This window comes from Pinus tabuliformis, chromosome 2_2, assembly GCF_031772625.1.
Source record: "Pinus tabuliformis cultivar Carrire ecotype Pingquan chromosome 2_2, CPIR1, whole genome shotgun sequence".
NCBI lineage: Eukaryota > Viridiplantae > Streptophyta > Pinopsida > Pinales > Pinaceae > Pinus > Pinus tabuliformis.
The window spans coordinates 876,314,603-876,333,583 of NC_142300.1; the positions used below are offsets into that span (position 1 = coordinate 876,314,603).

An 18,981-nucleotide genomic window follows, 5' to 3' on the forward strand; every position below is an offset into this window, starting at 1 on the left:
GAAGAAGTACAGATGATGTTTTTTTACTTCTTACATAGCGATATCTCAGAACGGTGGCGATGCGTTTTAAAAGATCTGCGCAACTATTTAGTGCAGATTTAGATAAGCTCTCATAGTTATCCAACTTGAACATTGAATTCTTTATCGTATTTGTTGAATGAGTACTTGAAGCTTCAATCAAATATGGTCTAAAATTTGTATACTCCACTTGACATGAAATTAATTTTACCTCATTTTCTTTAATCATTTCCACTTGAAAGTCAATGTCATTTTCATTGCAAGCATAGAAATTAATTATTATTCCTAATACCTCTGGTTCTTTTCCATCTATTGATCCAAATAGATACATATCAGGAAACATATTAAGGGGAGCTTCTATTTGGATATACCAATCTTGCACAAACTCATATTTATTAGATGTATTGTATTTTTTAATCATTTCAAAAGTAGAAGTAGAAGGTGTTATTGATACTGCCATTTGATTTGAATAACTTTTCTTTTTCTTAAGTGATAGTTGTAACATTTCATTTTCTTTAGGGCCAACCAATTCTGCAAATAACAACAAAAATATATTTGCATGAATCAAAATGAAAATATAATTTCAAATATTGTCACATAATGTTCTTTTAAATATTGAAAAATCACATAATCTAACCATTTCTAAGAGAGTGTACATAAAATATAAAACAACCATGCCAGTTGAAGGAGGCATCATTTGTATATCACTTATTTTTTGTTTCTTCTTCACTACTTTACTTCGAATTTCAAGCACACCAGATTCCACAGTTTCTAGAAAAAAAAATTATGGACTACATAAAATACCAAATATTATTAAACAACCTTATAACACACGATTTCCATTTACATGCACAATAATACATGAGTAAATATTTTAATGCAAGTTTACTATATGACACCAAAATTTATCACCTGAGTAAAATTGCTAGGAAAAGAAACCACCTAATCCAACCATTTCTAAAAAAGTACAAAAAATATAAAACCACCATACCAGTTGAAGGAGGAATCGTTTGTATATCACTTGTTTTTCTTTTTCTCTTCACTACTTTACTTCGAATTTCACGCACACCAGTTTCCACAGTTTCTAGAAAAAAAATATGGAAGACATGAAATACCAAATATTATTAAACAACCTTATAATACACGATTTCCGTTTACACGCACAATAATAAATAAGTACATATGTTATGCAAGTTTACTATATGACACCAATAGTTATCACCTAGCTAAAATTGCTCGGGAAAAAATAATATAAAAAAATTACCCATGTTGGTATGGGTTGTCCTCATTAAAACACCACTCCTAAGGCTATTTCCATGGTTTTTATTAATCAACAACCAGTTATTAACATAATGTCTAACGATTGTAACAAAGCATAAACTAATTTAAAATTTTCATACCATTTAAAGAATTTGGTGTCATGTTTCTTGAACTTCCTTTTTCCTTGGATGCTTCCTTTGAATTCTCACTAGCTTCATAGTCCATGGTTTCTGAAAATAAAGTAAAAAAGTATTATCACAGTTTCGAATTATTGAAGAAAATATGAATTTATAAATACTATAACTACTCGCATCATTATATGTGTAACAAAAAGAACAAGAACAATAACAAGTGTAGAACTCACAATAATAGCTAATCAGATGTAGAACATGTCTTAGATTTCCTCTTAGTGCAAACTCAAGCTCCTAGAAACATTGTAGAATGAGAAATCTAGCAAGTGCTAGATTTATGTCTACCATAAAAACAAGTATGTTTTCGACAACAACATTGTAGCGTATAAGAATTCTAGATTGTGTTAAATTTTCTTCCAACACAAACACAAGCACATTTTAATTTGAAAGAAATCTAACACATGTTATATTTCCTTCGAGCATAAACACAAGAACATAACAACAATGTAGGACTAAATAAGTATAATGTGTGCGAGATTAACAACATTGCAATGTAAAATAAAATCTAACATGTGTTAGATTTCCTTTTAGTGCAAACTCAAGCACATAGAAACATTGTAGAGTGAGAAATCTAGTAAGTGCTAGATTTATGTCTACCACAAATACAAGCACATTGCCAACAACAACATTGTAGAGTATAAGAAATCTAGCTTGTGTTAGATTTTCTTCCAACACAAACACAAGCACATTTAAATTTGAAAGAAATCTAACACATGTTATATTTCCTTCTAGCACAAACACAAGAACTTAACAACATTGTAGGACTAAATAAGTCTAATGTGTGCTAGATTAACAACATTGCAATGTAAAAGGAAATCTAACATGTGTTAGATTTCCTTTTAGCACAAAATCAATCACATAGAAACATTGTAGAGTGAGAAATCTATCAAGTGCTAGATTTATGTCTACCACAAATATAACCACATTGCCAACAACAACATTGTAGAGTATAAGAATTCTAGGTTGTGTTAAATTCTCTTCCAACACAAAGACAAGCATATTTGAATTTGAAAGAAATCTAACACATGTTATATTTCCATCGAGCACAAACACGAGAACATAACAACATTGTAGGACTAAATAAGTCTAATGTGTGCTAGATTAACAACATTGCAATGTATTATTTCTGTTGGCTCCTCTGCCATCAAAAAATCCTCACAGAAGACAGGCTTCAAAAAAGGGGTATTCATGGACCCTCTAGATGCATGCTTTGCAAGGAAAACTCAGAATCCGCCTTCCATCTCATGATCGAGTGCAAGTTTGCAGTCTTCACATGGCAGGAGCTTCTTGTTGACTGGAATTACAAATTCATCTTCCCCTCCTCAGTTTCGGAGCTGTTCGCGGGCTGGATAGCCAGATATCCAAGTCCAACTCCAAAAAATAAAATAATCAGGGCAGCGTGGAGCGCTCTGCCTAAATTCATCAGCTGGAAAATTTGGCTGGAAAGGAATAGAAGGATATTCCGGAATAAGGAACAGGATTACAGACTAGTTGTCAACTCAGTGAAAAGCCAACTAGTCGAGTGGCTGGTAGACAAAGGAGATGACTCAAATTTAAGCCAGCAGGATAGAGATTTGGGAACCGCCCTCAACTTCAAGTTCCAAAATTCGCACAGCTCTCCTCCTACCCTCAAAAAATGGCAAATCAGGAAAAACGAAGAAGAATTTAAGGCCTGGTTATCCAATCAACCGCTTCCCTCTCTCTTCTTTGATGGGGCAGCTAAAGGGAACCCAGGAATTGCTGGAGCAGGTGGGCTCATCATTACCCCAGGAGACACTACTTCGCATAGATTTGCTTGGGGATTAGGCCATTCCTCAAGCATACAAGCTGAAGCAATGGCCCTTTTTCAAGGAATCAAAATCCTCAAAGAACTGGGCCTTGAGGAGGCAAATATTTTTGGAGATTCCCAGGTTATCATTAAAGCAGTGGTAAGCAATTCTAATCCAGAGGACCTACAACTAGCAAGGATAATTACGAGGATCAAAGGCATTACAAAGTCCCTAAATCTGAATTACTTTCATGTTTTGAGATCAAATAATAAAGAAGCGGACATTGAGGCAAACAAGGCAGTTTAGTTAGAGGCCGGTAATATTCTCAGAAACAAGGAGATCCATTGGGAACCAATCCCTTAAAGAGCTATGTTTTATTGCATTCTTTTGCTCCAGTTTGTTTGTATCTTTCAGCTCGGGAAATTAGCAGTAGAAGTGCAATTTACTAAATGTAAAAAGAGGAATCTGTTAAGAGTAGGAGTACTATTCCTCTTGTGGGAAAGCCGTGCAGAAATCTGCTCCTCCTTTTGTAACCGAATTTGTGGCTTTCAGCCAATCAGTTAATGAAAATCCCATAACCGTTCTTGTTAAAAAAAAAAAAAACAACATTGCAATGTAAAATAAAATCTAACATGTGTTAGATTTCCTTTTAGCGCAAACATGAGCACATAGAAACATTGAAGAGTGAGAAATCTAGCAAGTGCTAGATTTATGTCTACCACAAATACAAGCATGTTGCCAACAACAACATTGTAGAGTATAAGAAATCTAGCTTGTGTTAAATTTTCTTCTAACACAAACACAAGCACATTTAAATTTGAAATAAATCTAATACATGCTATATTTCCTTCTAGCACAAACACAAGAACATAACAACATTTTAGGACTAAATAAGTCTAATGTGTGCTAGATTAACAGCATTGCAATGGTAAAGAAAATCTAACATGTGTTAGATTTCCTTTTAGCGCAAACTCAAGTACATAGAAACATTGTAGATTGAGAAATCTAGCAAGTGCTAGATTTATGTCTATCACAAATACAAACACGTTGCCAACACCAACATTGTAGAGTATAAGAAATCTAGCTTGTGTAAAATTTTATTCCAAGACAAACACAAGCACATTTAAATTGAAAAGAAATCTAACACATGCTATATTTCCTTATAGCACAAATACAAGAACATAACAACATTGTAGGACTAAATAAGTCTAATGTGTGCTAGATTAACAACATTGCAATGTGAAAGAAAATCTAACATGTGTTAGATTTACTTTTAGCACAAATTCAAGCACATAGAAACATTGTAGAGCGAGAAATCTAGCAAGTGCTAAATTTATGTCTACTACAAATACAAGCATGTTGCCAACAACAACATTGTAGAGTATAAGAAATGTGGCTTGTGTTAAATTTTATTAAACACAAACACAAGCAAATTTAAAAGATGAACAAATCTAACACATGTTATATTTCGAGCACAAACCCAAGAACATAACAACATTGTAGGACTGAATAAGTCTAATGTGTGCTAGATTAACAACATTGCAATGTAAAAGAAAATCTAACATGTGTTAGATTTCCTTTTAGTACAAACTCAAGGACATAGAAACATTGTAGATTGAGAAATATAGCAAGTGCTAGATTTATGTCTACCACAAATACAAGCATGTTTCCAACAACAACATTTTAGAGTATAAGAAATCTGGCTTGTGTTAAATTTTCTTCCAACACAAACACAAGCACTTTTAAATTTGAAAGAAATCTAACACATGTCATATTTCCTTCTAGCACAAACACAAGAACATAACAACATTTTATGACTAAATAGGTCTAATTTGTGCTAGATTAACAACATTACAATGTAAAAGAAAATCTAACATGTGTTACATTTCCTTTTGGCGCAAACTCAAGCACATAAAAACATTGTAGATTGAGAAATCTAGCAAGTGCTAGATTTATGTCTACCACAAATACAAGCACGTTGCCAACAACAACATTGTAGAGTATAAGAAATCTAGCTTGTGTTAAATTTTCTTCCAACACAAACACAAGCACATTTAAATTTGAAATAAATCTAACACATGCTATATTTCCTTCTAGCCCAAACACAAATACATAACAACATTGTAGGACTAAATAAGTCTAATGTGTGCTAGATTAACAATATTGCAATGTAAAAGAAAATCTAACATGTGTTAGATTTCCTTTTAACGCAAACTCAAGCACATAGAAACATTGTAGAGTGAGAAATCTAGCAAGTGCTAGATTTATGTCTACCACAAATACAAGCGCGTTGCCAACAACAACATTGTAGAGTATAAGAAATCTAGCTTGTGTTAAATTTTCTTCCAACACAAACACAAGTATATTTAAATTTGAAAGAAATCTAACACGTGCTATATTTCCTTCTATCACAAACACAAGTAAATAACAACATTGTAGGACTAAATAAGTCTAATGTGTGCTAGATTAACAACATTGCAATGTAAAAGAAAATCTAACATGTGTTAGATTTCATTTTAGCGCAAAATCAAGCACATAGAAACATTGTAGAGTGAGAAATCTAGCAAGTGTTAGATTTATGTCTACCACAAATACAAGCACGTTGCCAACAACAACATTGTAGAGTATAAGAATTATAAATTGTATTAAATTTCTTCCAACACAAATAAGCACATTTTAATTTGAAATAAATCTAACACATGTTATATTACCTTCGAGCACAAACACAAGAACATAACAACATTGTAGGACTAAATAACTCTAATGTGTGCTAAATTAACAACATTGCAATGTAAAATAAAATCTAACATGTGTTAGATTTCTTTTTAGCGCAAACTTGAGCACATAGAAACATTGTAAATTGAGAAATCTAGCAAGTGCTAGATTTATGTCTACCACAAATACAAGCACGTTGCCAACAACAACATTGTAGAGTATAAGAAATCTAGTTTGTGTTAAATTTTCTTCCAACACAAACACAAGCACATCTAAATTTGAAAGAAATCTAACACATGCTATATTTCCTTCTAGCACAAACACAAGAACATAACAAAATTTTAGGACTAAATAAGTCTAATGTGTGCTAGATTAACAACATTGCAATGTAAAATAAAACCAAACATGTGTTAGATTTCCTTTTAGCGCAAACTCAAGCACATAGAAACATTGTAGAGTGGGAAATCTAGCAAGTTGTGATGGATTTCTCACACAAAACAATCTCATACTCATCTCCATATCCCTCCACTTACTCCTCCCCATCAAAGAGATGCATATACATGTTTATAAACCACATCAAGTAAATTGTCTCTCTCACTCGTGTGAAATCCTGGGTCTTTGTAAGATTTCCCAAACTCTGCAAATAAAACAAACTCTAACATTATCATCAAGAAATTAAATCCCCCTCTATGCTCACTAAATCTAGAGTTAAGATGGATCTAAACGAAAATCATGCACCTTAGAAATTTGATCCCTTTGTAGGCTCAAAATTGTTTAGAATATTTTAATTTGAGGGCTTAGATGATTCTTATCAATAATTTAGATAAAGAGTCTTACTTTTTAGTTAACAATTTTTTTTTCCCGGAAATTTGAATCATGGTTAGACAAAAATTGTAGTATAAGAAATTTAATTCACGTTCAAGACTTTTTTAACTCCATGTAAACATAAGCAAATTCTCAATCATGATTCTAATTCTCATTCAAGAGATTATTTAACTCTAAGCAAATATAGTAAAAATTACATAGCTACACCAAATTTCATTTTAAACTATGTTGTCTGTCTTATTTTTTCACCCATTATATATATATATATATATATATATATATATATATATATATATATATATATATATATATATATATATATATATATATATATATATATATATATATATATAAATAAAATAAAAAAACTCTTATATCTTAATAAAACATGCTTGTGGGGGCAATTCAATTAGCAGTTGTCATGTTATGAAGTATTATGTAAACTATGAGATTCAAGATTCAAAACCCTCTGGGTCAAACCATAGACCATAAAAAACCAACCATTTTAAGGATTGGTATGGCCGAGATCAGGTGCAATACCTTAGTGATTTTTATAGTTTAAAGAACCATGGGTTGCAATTTCTTAGACCATACTCTAAACCCTTAAGTAATGGACATGTTAACACACACACACAATATTATATGTGTGTGTGGGGTTCTTAGCATGTCTATTACTTAAGGGATTAGTTTGTGGTCTAAGAAATTGTGACCTATGGGTATATAAACCGTCAAAAGCACTTAAGTACTGCCCCTGATCTAGATCATACCAACCCTTAACAAGGTTGAAATTTTTTATGGTTTCTCCTCTCAACTACCACAAATTTCAAACCTTGACCACCTTACAAAACCAAACCCTCAAAATCTAAAACATTAAAAAAATTACTTTAAAAAAAAACTAACTTTAACCCACTTTTATACACGACCCATAAATAATAAAATATAACAAATATTTATTTATAATAATTTTTCATTTTAAAACTATTTTTTTAATAAAACATTACTTTTCTTATACCTTTTATTAATAAATATTATATCTTTAAAATATTTTTGTTGGAGTATAACAATATTCAATTCCCCTTCATTACAACTCTAAACTTTCTCTAATTTTAACCATTTATCTTTATTAATCTTATGGTAAAGAATTGGCCATAAAAAAAAATGTAGTTAGGCATTAAAAAGATATATAATTAGGCTATTTTCAAATTTTGATTTTGGATTATTTCTCTATACTATGAGTGGGAATCTTATTAGAATTTTATGAAATGATCAACCATTGAAATAGTCCTAGAAAAGTGGAAATTACTCTAGGCATAGAGCTCGGAAGGCTTGGAGTAAGAAGATAGCCACATATGTTGGTCGGACAACCCTCAAAAGGTGAGCAGTGGCCGTAGTAGAAAATGATGTATGACTAGAGATACACAAGGATGCATACGCAAGAGGTACTATGTATGGTTGCAATATTAGGAATTACTTTTAGGCATGGGTGATCCTCGAAGCATGGGACCATGCAACTCATCATTTGATGTTACATGATGGACCTATACACCTAAAACTTATGGGTTGAACCTTAATAATATGTACTTCACATGAAATTTAACATGGTTAGTTACATGTGTGCATTTTGATCTCTTCGTGTATATGTTACGTAGAATCAGAATTTTCTATTTTATAAATATAATAAAATAAATATATTATAATTTTTTAACAAAATTTGTAATTTATTTTGGTATCTAGAGAAATTAGAGAAATTGGTAACGGGTTAATCTCATACTTATGTGATACAGATAGGATCTCATATTCATGTGACATAGATAGGATTGATTTAAATCATTATCATTATAAATTCTAGTGGTGTATGTATGTTTTTTTAGCACATAAAAGAAAATTAGAGAGAAATGAACACTAGACCTCATACCCGTGTGACCTAGATAGGATCAATTCCAATCGCTATCATTATAAACTCTAGTCGTGTATGTATGTCTTTTTAGCACATAAATGTAAATTAGAGAGATTTGAACACTAGACTTCCTCACACACAATACGTCATTCACATAACCATTTCCTCTTGAATGTCTAGAGGCTTATAAGCATGGAAGTTTGAGGCTAGAGATTCTACTCACAGTCATGCTTGAGAGCCCCCTAAAGTGCCATGACCACCATTTCCATGTTGGCAAAGAGCTCGCTAATGAGTCATGGTTGTTGGAGGTAGCAAGATGTCACAAAGTCTAACACAGGGATGGGAGGGAAGCTACATGAGACAGTTATGAAAAATATAGGTCGTGATAACTTTCTAAGCAAGTTGCACCAAGGACGAGCTCGGGGCTAAGCCTTTTCCATCAGAAAAAATCGCTAAGGGAGGGGGGGAACCAATGAAGTAGACAAAAGGAAACCCACCCAAGAAACCAGATAGGAATGTGAGTGCATGGTGGGCAAGGGAAGCAATAGGAGTAGGTGTCAAAGTGTTAACTAAATCTTGAGCTAGTGGCCAAGGATGAAGAGCATATTGGAGTGAACCCAATTCATGTAGATGAGCAAAAAAAAAAAATCATGGAGGCGGTGTGAGGGCACATCAAATCCAGTAGGATCCATTTAATTCCCATTATAACACCCCATCAGATTTCAAAATTACTAGGTGGTGATTTCTTGGCATTCTTTAAGGGAGTGTATTTTGATGAATAATATTTAATATATAGTAGGAGGTATAAATTTGGAAAGGGTCATCCATATTATAAATATTAAATGCATTATAATGTAATTTCAACCATTTAAATTTAAAATTCTGAAATTCCGCCAGCAATTCTTTCTTTCTCAGCTGAGAATGAAAATGGAGCACTGCAGCTCTGGTTTTGTAGGTCCCATAGAAATCAAGGTATCAGATGAATCTTGGCTGAAGGAAGCATGATTGAAAATCGAATCTTGTAATTAGTTTCGTACCCTCTCCAATCAAAAGATTTAACTTAACTTGAACATTAGCTTAGCTTGACAGGAAAAATGAAGGATCAGTAAAATGGGTATCAGAGATAGATATTCTACTACACAATTAAAATCCACAAAACCATTCACGATTCTAATTTGTGATTCTTTTAAATGCAATTCCATCCATTACAGTGCATGAGATGCATAAATCCAAGTGATGTTAGTACATGAATTTAATTGAGTTGGGTTTTAAAGTAACTATCCATGATACAGACTCAAACTGCATCTTTATTGAAGGGTCCCTGGCACAGACAACCAGATGAAAAGTGCCTAAAAGCATATAGCTTAACTACCCACCCACTATTTCCTAGGATTCCATTATTATCTGAATCTACAAAATGCTCTCTCTCTCTCTCTTATCCAAATAAGAATATAATGGTTCAACACACTTACACAGAACCCAAATTGTAGAGGCCCCAAGGCCACAATTGCGGTACAGAAAACAGCAGTTGCAGCACTCCCCTGTGCATCAGAATCTTTCTTGCCTTTGTTCCTATGTTTCCTTATTTTGCTGTGCTCAGTACCATGATGCAGCAAGGGTTGCCTTAAATTACCATTCTCATCTATTCCCTTCTCCAAATCATTCTTAGGTTGTTCCATTAGGTTTCCAATGGCTCAAATTCTTAGAATTTTCAATATTACTTAACAAAATTGGGTATTTATCTATAACATCAATACTCAATGAAGAATAATATCCGCTGCTCAGATGATGGTTCTCTCCATAGAATTTAAGAAATCCAGATGATGAGATACCAAAGGGTTTTCTCTAGATATAACAATCCTGCAAAAGCCGCGAGTCTACTCTTCAACACCATATTCCTTGACCACACAGACGATTTGCCTTTATGGGCATACCGTGAATGAGAAGTACACGTCATGTGTGACTGTTTTTCACTCTCTAGATTAAGATTTTATCGAGAATTACCAGATACGGCATCCTGAGTGGAAATTTTTTGTTTTGTGGTTGTGATGTGAACAACAGTCACACATGACGAATCTTGTTTGGACAGGGGATTGTTTATTACACAGGATTGCATAGCAGGAGATCTGGTTCTGTTCTGTAATCCTATTGCGGACACCATGAAAGAAGGAGAGGCTCTAGACCATATCAGTTTAGGGATGTTGTTCATGTCTCGGCTTTAAAGAGCTACCTGCTACCAACTCAAACTATTAGTTGCTTCTAGTCTCCTTTATTATTAAATGTGTTTTGTATTTTAATATATTGCATAGACACAAACTTTTGAGCGCAATTACTTCTCCAGATTTCATGTTTTTCATGATCTACTAGTATCACTCTGGCAGTTGGGTGTTCATAAACGTATGTTGTGGAAATGTATTCTGATCATATTCACTTTAGAAGTTGCATTCATGGTTGTTAGCCATGTTTTACATTGTCCAGTGACTGGAGCTTCTTCCCTGGTCATCTCAATTTCAGCACTGTGATTTGATGCCAGCCTTGATCACAATTCATTGCAAGCTGCATTTTGGGTCTGAGTCAGCCTTTCTTATCTTGGATAACGTGTCTTTCTTATGTAAATATTTATGCTTTTCTAGATGTGCTCTGCTACCTCTTCTTACTTCATGATGTCAATTTAATATTGACTGAGGTTTTGGGGTTGCAACACTTAAATCATTCTTAACTTCTCACTCAAACAATAGTCTTTTCATCCATTTGTAATCTATTTTTCCCATGTTTCTAAAAATCCCCTTTCTTTGGTGACTGTTGTGTATGGCTATATAATTCTTTCTGATATTTACATGTCAATCCCATTTGATTGTTTGGTCTAATATATAAATCATGAAGTCAAATCTGCATAGGTAAATGTCTGTTATAGTCATAATCTCATCTAGTGTTTTAAATCACATTTATTCAGAATAAGATAGGACAAGGTGAAGCAATTAACTTATCAGACATCAGCATAAACCTTTTGGACCATGCATTTCCAATATGTATATCATGATTGTAAGTACTCACTTGATCCAGAAGGTGATATGAAATATCTCTCATTCTATCATCAATAATACCAGAATGTCCATGCACATGAATATTCAACAGCAACCCTAGAGCATTCAAGTAAACCTGAGAACCCAAAAGATAGTCGATTGCAAATGAAAACCAAGAGCAAGTAATCTTAAGAATATCTTAGACCAGGTCACTCTCCCAATTTAGCAAAAATGGAGAAAGGTTATAGTAATCATGACGTGTGAAGGATCAACATTCTCTCTTTGCAAAGAAGCCAAGATATGGGAGTCATATATATGGAGCACTTTACTCAAATGTGCATGGCCTTCCAAGTAACATAACGCTAGATGCCACCAATTGTGAGTATACCTGGCACCCTAAAATATGTCAGTGCTTGATCGAACCCACTTTGCAAACTACCTACCATCTGTAATGTATGGATCACTGAACAGTGATAGAAGAGGGAAAAGACTACTTCACATGAATGAACAACAAGCATTCCATGAATCCAAACATGTTTTCATAAATTGGACTGCCTCCTTAAAGCGACATTCATGCTGAAACACATGACATAGCTGTACCAAAAACTAATGGAGATCAAAGACATGTTGTAAAATGATTAACACAAATAAAGTAGGTGCCCCCAACCAAAACAAAATACTATTTTTCAAATGCAATGCAAAAAATAAGCCATCAATCTTGGATAAAAAATTAAAATACAGCATGCTAAGTGTCTGCTGTTTTGTGGCACACACCGCATGCTGAGACCATGGGTCATCACTTTTGATTGTCAAGCCTTTCCTTGAAGCCAATTCTGCATCCCCCATTCACCCAACCTCCAGTAAAGAAAATGAAAGCATTCCATATATATAGTTTTCACCTTGATTTGCTGGCAAAACCTGCCTTGATAAGTTAGAATCTATGAATAGAAAATCTCAGACTCTTCTGAACATATAATTTTCAGATTGAAAGGTAGAGTGTAAGAGAAATGTCCTGACTCCTGTTACAGGCTAACTTCTATTGATTGTTTAATTCTTTTTTGGCATGCATAGTAGATAAAAAAAAACCTAGAAGGAAATGAAAGAATATCTTTCTTAACTGCTCACCAAAGCAATTTTCAATTCCATAGAAAACCCCGTATGAGAAAATTGAATCATCATGCATCTTTTATGAGATACACCATATGTTTTTTGAAATACCATTCAATTAGATTAATAATAAATATAATAAGTCTCTAAAACTTATATACCATGTCAAGGTCTTCAGAATGCGTATTAGACATATACCTGACAGAAAGGGGAAGCAATACCTGCTCTACAAGCTGAAGAGAAAGATTAGGTCGGCCAATGTAAAAGCAAAGCACCTGGGTTCTTTTCAGTGACACCAAATCCTTTGGGAAGTCCTTCAGGAGCTGCAAAGAAAAATAAGTTGTTATTTCAGAAATTGACACTCCTCACAAACAGATTAGAAAAACCCCATTTTATTCAAAATTCATACTTCTTGCTAGCTAGTTATTAATCATAAAAATATAGCAAAACTAATGAAGGAGAAAAGATGCAAGTGTGTGACAAAGTACTACATCGAATGCAGTATGGTTGTATCCAAAAAAGAATCTATCATTGGAACTACCCAAGGAACTGAAAATAACAACAGAAATATGATAGGAGTGAAACTCAAAAGATAGAAAAAAGAAAAGAACGAAACTAGTGGAGGCACCTGCACACCCAATGGGTGGATTGTACTTGCAAATCAGGATTAATGGACAAAACTTCTCCAAAGGAACTTTTTGATTGTATTTCTGAAATGATAAATGTTACAAATGAAAGGGGACTCTTTATACCAAATGAGGTGGAAACCCTAAAACTTAAAAGCTCTAGTTACTAATAAAAGTGATAAGACCCTTATTACACAACAATGGCATTTTACAGATATCAAAATATGGTATTATAAAGACCTAAGACAAGAAAATTATTACAAAATTATGAGCTTACAGACAAAATAGCTGATTTATATTATGTAATGTCTAAAAGCTTATGTGGTGAGGTACACAGCATGCCCTCCCTTTAAAAAGTTTTATCCCTGTCTCTAATCAAATCAGTAGGGTTGTTGAGGTCCATGCAACCTACTCTGATTGACACACACAAGATGAGGGCCCACTGTCGCCCAAATCCCCACTCTTTAAGCCCAGCTACCTCCTTGATGGCTATGAGAAGATTCCTTTAGAATACCTCACCCAATCAATAAGATCAATGCCTTAAATTGGATCTATGGGTGAAACAGAGGAGTTAACTATTTGTTGTCCTACTGGCTGACTATGTATGAATTAAGGTGGGTAATTACTAATAGATTATGATGGTCACCTTTTTATAGGACTTGTGTAAATTAATACATGTAATAAGCAGTGGCTTTTTAGGTAGGCATATAAGGTGTCAAGTTTGGAAGTTGAAAGGTTAGTTTTATGAAGTTGCAATTGAATACAATATTGACATCTAAAAACATATGTAACCCTACAAGGGTGGATGAACTTTCCAAATAATAAAGTTAATATTATTATCAGTCTTGCAAAGGGAATATATTGCCAACGCTCCAGAAATAAACTTATCTGAAATATAGAGGAAGATATTGGAAATCATTGGAAAATATCAGCACACATAAACTTGGACTGAAAGCTCAGAACATATTGGAAACATTGGCACCCTGAAAAACTCAGGAAAAATTGGAAATATCAGAAGAATTTGTAGATTTTTCAACATTGATTATTATCATCTCTCTTTCTCTCTGTTTTATGTGTACATTATCTGAAATTTGAAGTTTTAAGCAAATGATCTGCATACATAATTTTGCTGATACAATGTCCAATGGAAAAAATTAGAAGGGAATCCTTTGTAGGAAACTACGAGTGTAGTTTTGTCTTGCATGCAACTACTAACATTCCACACCTTATCTTCTCTTTTCATAAGTACAATACTGAACTTGTGCTAATCTGCAGGACTTACAATGTCAAGTTCCAATTATACATGATCAAGTGTTTAATGTATATCATTGATTAGACAAACTAAAGTCTCATGGACACTTAAAAATGTTAAGATTTTTGGTTTTGGCTGTGTATGTCAGTGATGGTCTTGTGGACAGAAATATGCTTATTCTTAGCCAGTGGGTCATTTTCTAGATCAGTTGTAGTTTTTGTCTGAATTTGAAATTCTTGCACATATTTAGGATGGTGTATTTTACGATTACTTCTAGCTTTGTTCTAAATTTTTAATTACTGTAATGAAAATCTGAGCTATGCACAATCCGTTACTCAAGGATAAGTTGGGGTAGAGCTAGTTTACTTTTTGGTAAATTGCAACTTTCATTCTTTACAAATTTGTATTAAATGCTAGATATGATATTTTAACTCTCACATAAAATGTATTAATATTGACCATTTTCACACAGGTTTTCATCTTCTTGACATTTTAATTTATTGCATTATGGGACATGTTTCTTCTCACTCCATGTTCAACCAATTGTGTATATTTCTTAACACCTTTTTGATTAGAAGTTGGTAATTTTTCTAGTCATTATGGCACCAAGAATGGCTCCTAGATCTTTTGGCAGTATGGGCACTTACATTTACTAATAAGTTTTCCATGTTCGTGATTGCAGTGAGGGATATGAAAGCTGGTGATGAGATCACTTTTCCTTACATCTCTGCAATCCACCCCTTTTCAGAAAGGAAGCAGATGTTGAATGAATGGGGCATTCATGACTGCTACTGTAGCAGATGCAAATTTGAAAACAACAATGGTACCCAAGATACCATATTCTGTGTTAATAGCTCTGAGAGATTTCCCATATCTAATCAACGAGGGTGTATCTGTTTGACCTATTTGCCAATGATTTTCTTTTAACCAATCCACAAAGTAAAGTGGATCCAGATATACGCTCCAAGAGGATCCAACTTCCAACTTTTAATCTGACTATTTGTTAAATTAAGCTGAAACTTAAACTAGTTCCAAAAAAAATTAGCAAAATCAAAACAATCATTGAGCACCTTGTTCACATTCATTTAGTATGATTCTATTCCTACCCACAACTCTGTCAAGTTTAAATTTTATCAATCGGTAAAAGATTACAAAATAAGCTGTCAAAATTGGGTAGTTCTACAAACCATCCAAATACTAACAAAAAGCCACTGGCTAAACAGAGAGTCAAACACAAAAACCACGAGTCAAACATTAACCTCTGAGGGTCTCAGTATGCTTTTTTCAGATGAAGGGTCTCAGTGGCCTTACTCTATATGCTGTTTTGTGTAGATGCATCCCTGTCTATATCATAGGCCATCTTTCTGAATACTTGAAATATGTAGGTAGATAGGCAATGGATTACACACCTCAAACAAATATAGAGATCAATTAGGAGCGTCCCAGAAGCAGGGTGACCTTCAAGATCTAATACCCACTTGGTGGATATTGGATGCATGAACATTGAGCAAAGAAGTACACATAATCATAATCTTCAAACCCAATCAAAGCTAAATAAAAAGGGAGCACCCAATACCCAGAGATTTCTTATAATGACTTACACCTTGCTTTACTGTGAGAGAAAAATTAAAATGGAGCTTCTGGGGATCAGAATATGTATCTTCCGGAATAACCAACTTCCTTTAGATCAAAATCCCCCAGAATATGTAGTATCTTCTGGAATAACCAGCTTCCTCTGGAATAACCAGCTTCCCTTAGATCAAAGTTTTTAAAGATAAAACGAGACAAGGACCTTCTGGAACAAGAGAAAAAAAGATGAAGAAAGAGCAATTATAAAGACAGTAGAGTGAAAAACGACTCTCGCAATGATTTGGAATATCTAAATCCCCAGAATATGTAGTATCTCCTGGAATAACCAGCTTCCCTTAGATCAAAGATTTGAAAGATAAACCGACACATGGACCTTCTGGAACAAGAGAAAAAAAAAAGATGAAGAAAGAGCAATTATAAAGACAGCAGAGTGAAAAATGACTCTCGCAATTATTTGGAAGCTCGCCAAAAGAACAGGAGAAATTTTTGAAAAATGGGGCAGAAATCCTCTGCATCTAACGAATCCACTCAAAGGGGGATATAACCAAAAGCCTTAACAAAGGGTAAAGGAGGATTTAAAGATATAAAATAGTAAATTCAAGATCAATTGTTGCCTATTTGAGTAGGGTAAAAAAGAATTTAAACTCCGGCTATTGCTATCGCTCACCTAGATTTCAAATTCCAAAAGACATGTTCAACCCACCCATGTATACGGGCTAGGCTATATGTTGCAGTTAGGTTGTTGCTATCACTCACCTAGATTTCAAATTCCAAAAGACATGTTCAACCCACCCATGTATACGGGCTAGGCAATATGTTTTAGTTAGAGCCAAATACAAATCCTCTGGGAAATAGATATTTGCAGTAACAGTTGCTTAGCCAGCAGGGGTATCTCCTATGAGCTTATGAAACGTACTTATTCATAATTATAAATTTCATGCCTGCTACATTTTATGTCAGTCACTCCTATATTTTATGTCATTGCTGTCATTTATTGATCCCACAACTCAATAGATCAATTGGTTAATATCATGCTTGTAGCAGTAGCTATTCAAGGTTTGTAAGTGAGGATGAGGATGGAAACTTGGATGACTGGGAGGCTATAGCTGATGCCCTAAATCTTTTTGAGGACTCTTTGAATTTGTCAGGAGAAAAAGTGAGGGAGGAAATAACCACTATTGCTCAGTTTCAAATCAAAATTTGTTATTCAATGAAAGCAGAAAACAAGGAAATTCTAAAACCACAGTACAAAATCAAGCCCGTAATGATTCCAAATCCTGTCTCATTTCCCAGTCTCTTTAAACTGCACAGCTTTCCAGCACAATCCGGGAGGCTATCTGCATGCGTATCAACTAATAGGACTAAACAAAGTGATCAACCCAACCTATATCAATTAAGAAAATTGCAAATACTTACAGCCCAGGATGGACAAATTCTGTGTAAAAGTATTTTTCATTAACAGAAAAGAGAGTATATTAAAAAGACATGGCAGAAACTGTTTAAAAAAGTGCACAAAGATAATCAAAATTACAATCAGAATTAGGAAAACACCTATATTTTGCATGAACTCTCACTTCCAAAAGGGAAAAATCTGAACCAAAAACGTGTGCTACTTGTAAATTTGAAGATTTGTTCTTCTGAAAATCAGACAGAATCCTGTATGTAAATATCGTGCTTGTGAATCTGTAAACTTCTGTACCTTATTGCTTTTAACGATTCGCTGGCTGCATTAATGGAAGTAAATTTACCAGCTCAGAACTGCCATATTTATTAATTCATTAGAGCCCGAACTGTATGATGAGATCAGATTAGATATCAGATGGAGTGGGAATCAACACTTAGTTTACTAACTACTTTCACCTAGTTCAATAGCCTATATTTACTGACAAAAACGTGCATGTAGATAGATATCAGGTATATGAATGGAAAATTTGAAATTTTAAAAAATCATGTATATTTTTTATATATGGAAAAATAGTATTGGATCGAATTGTAAGTAAAAGTTCAATACGCATTTAATGAAAAATCTAATTTTTATTTTTTATTTTTTATTTATGTTAAATAATAAATTTAGTAATTATTAAAAGAAAAAAAATAGATTTTTCAATTTTGTTTATTTATGTTAAATAATAAATTTAGTAATTATTAAAAGAAAAAAAAAATAGATTTTTCAATTTATTTTTTTATTTATGTTAAATAATAAATTTAGTAATTATTAAAAGAACAAAAAAAATAGATTTTTCCTTATTTCAAATACAGAATTTAGTAATTATTAAAAAAATTAAAAGTAGAGATTTTTTTTTATTCAAATAAGGAATTTAGGAATTTGTTAATTATTTTTTATCTCTATTTTTCTAGCAATATATACTTGTCTCGTATAAAACCTCATGCAATAAGTTTGGTAACACCCTTGAAATAATATTTACTCTCATTTATTAAATATTTTGTATTTCCACTTTTCAACTTCAGTGACAAAGAAATAATAAATCTAGTTAACAATGAGTAAAATCCAGCAAAAGTGTTGCCTAAAGTCATAGTTATTTGATCTATTACAGATGATGAAACTATTTGTGAAATGAAAGATTTCAATATGTGACATAGTAATCAAGATCATTTATAGGAATTCTTACCTATAACTATTCATGTGATACATAACTTTGGTTCCATTACAAGAGATATTGAATAATTAGGCCATGTTCATTTTAGCA

At 33.2% G+C, this 18,981-nt stretch overlaps 1 long non-coding RNA gene across 1 annotated transcript; it reads right to left on the minus strand.

The window, feature by feature from the left end:
* Nucleotides 1-12,224: 12,224 nt before the first annotated feature.
* Nucleotides 12,225-12,614, minus strand: LOC149195790 (uncharacterized). The gene is made up of 2 exons (XR_016255179.1): nucleotides 12,473-12,614; nucleotides 12,225-12,292 (listed from the first exon to the last, which is right to left on the minus strand). It is a non-coding gene; the product is annotated as an uncharacterized LOC149195790 (long non-coding RNA).
* Between the last annotated feature and the right edge of the window lie 6,367 nt (nucleotides 12,615-18,981).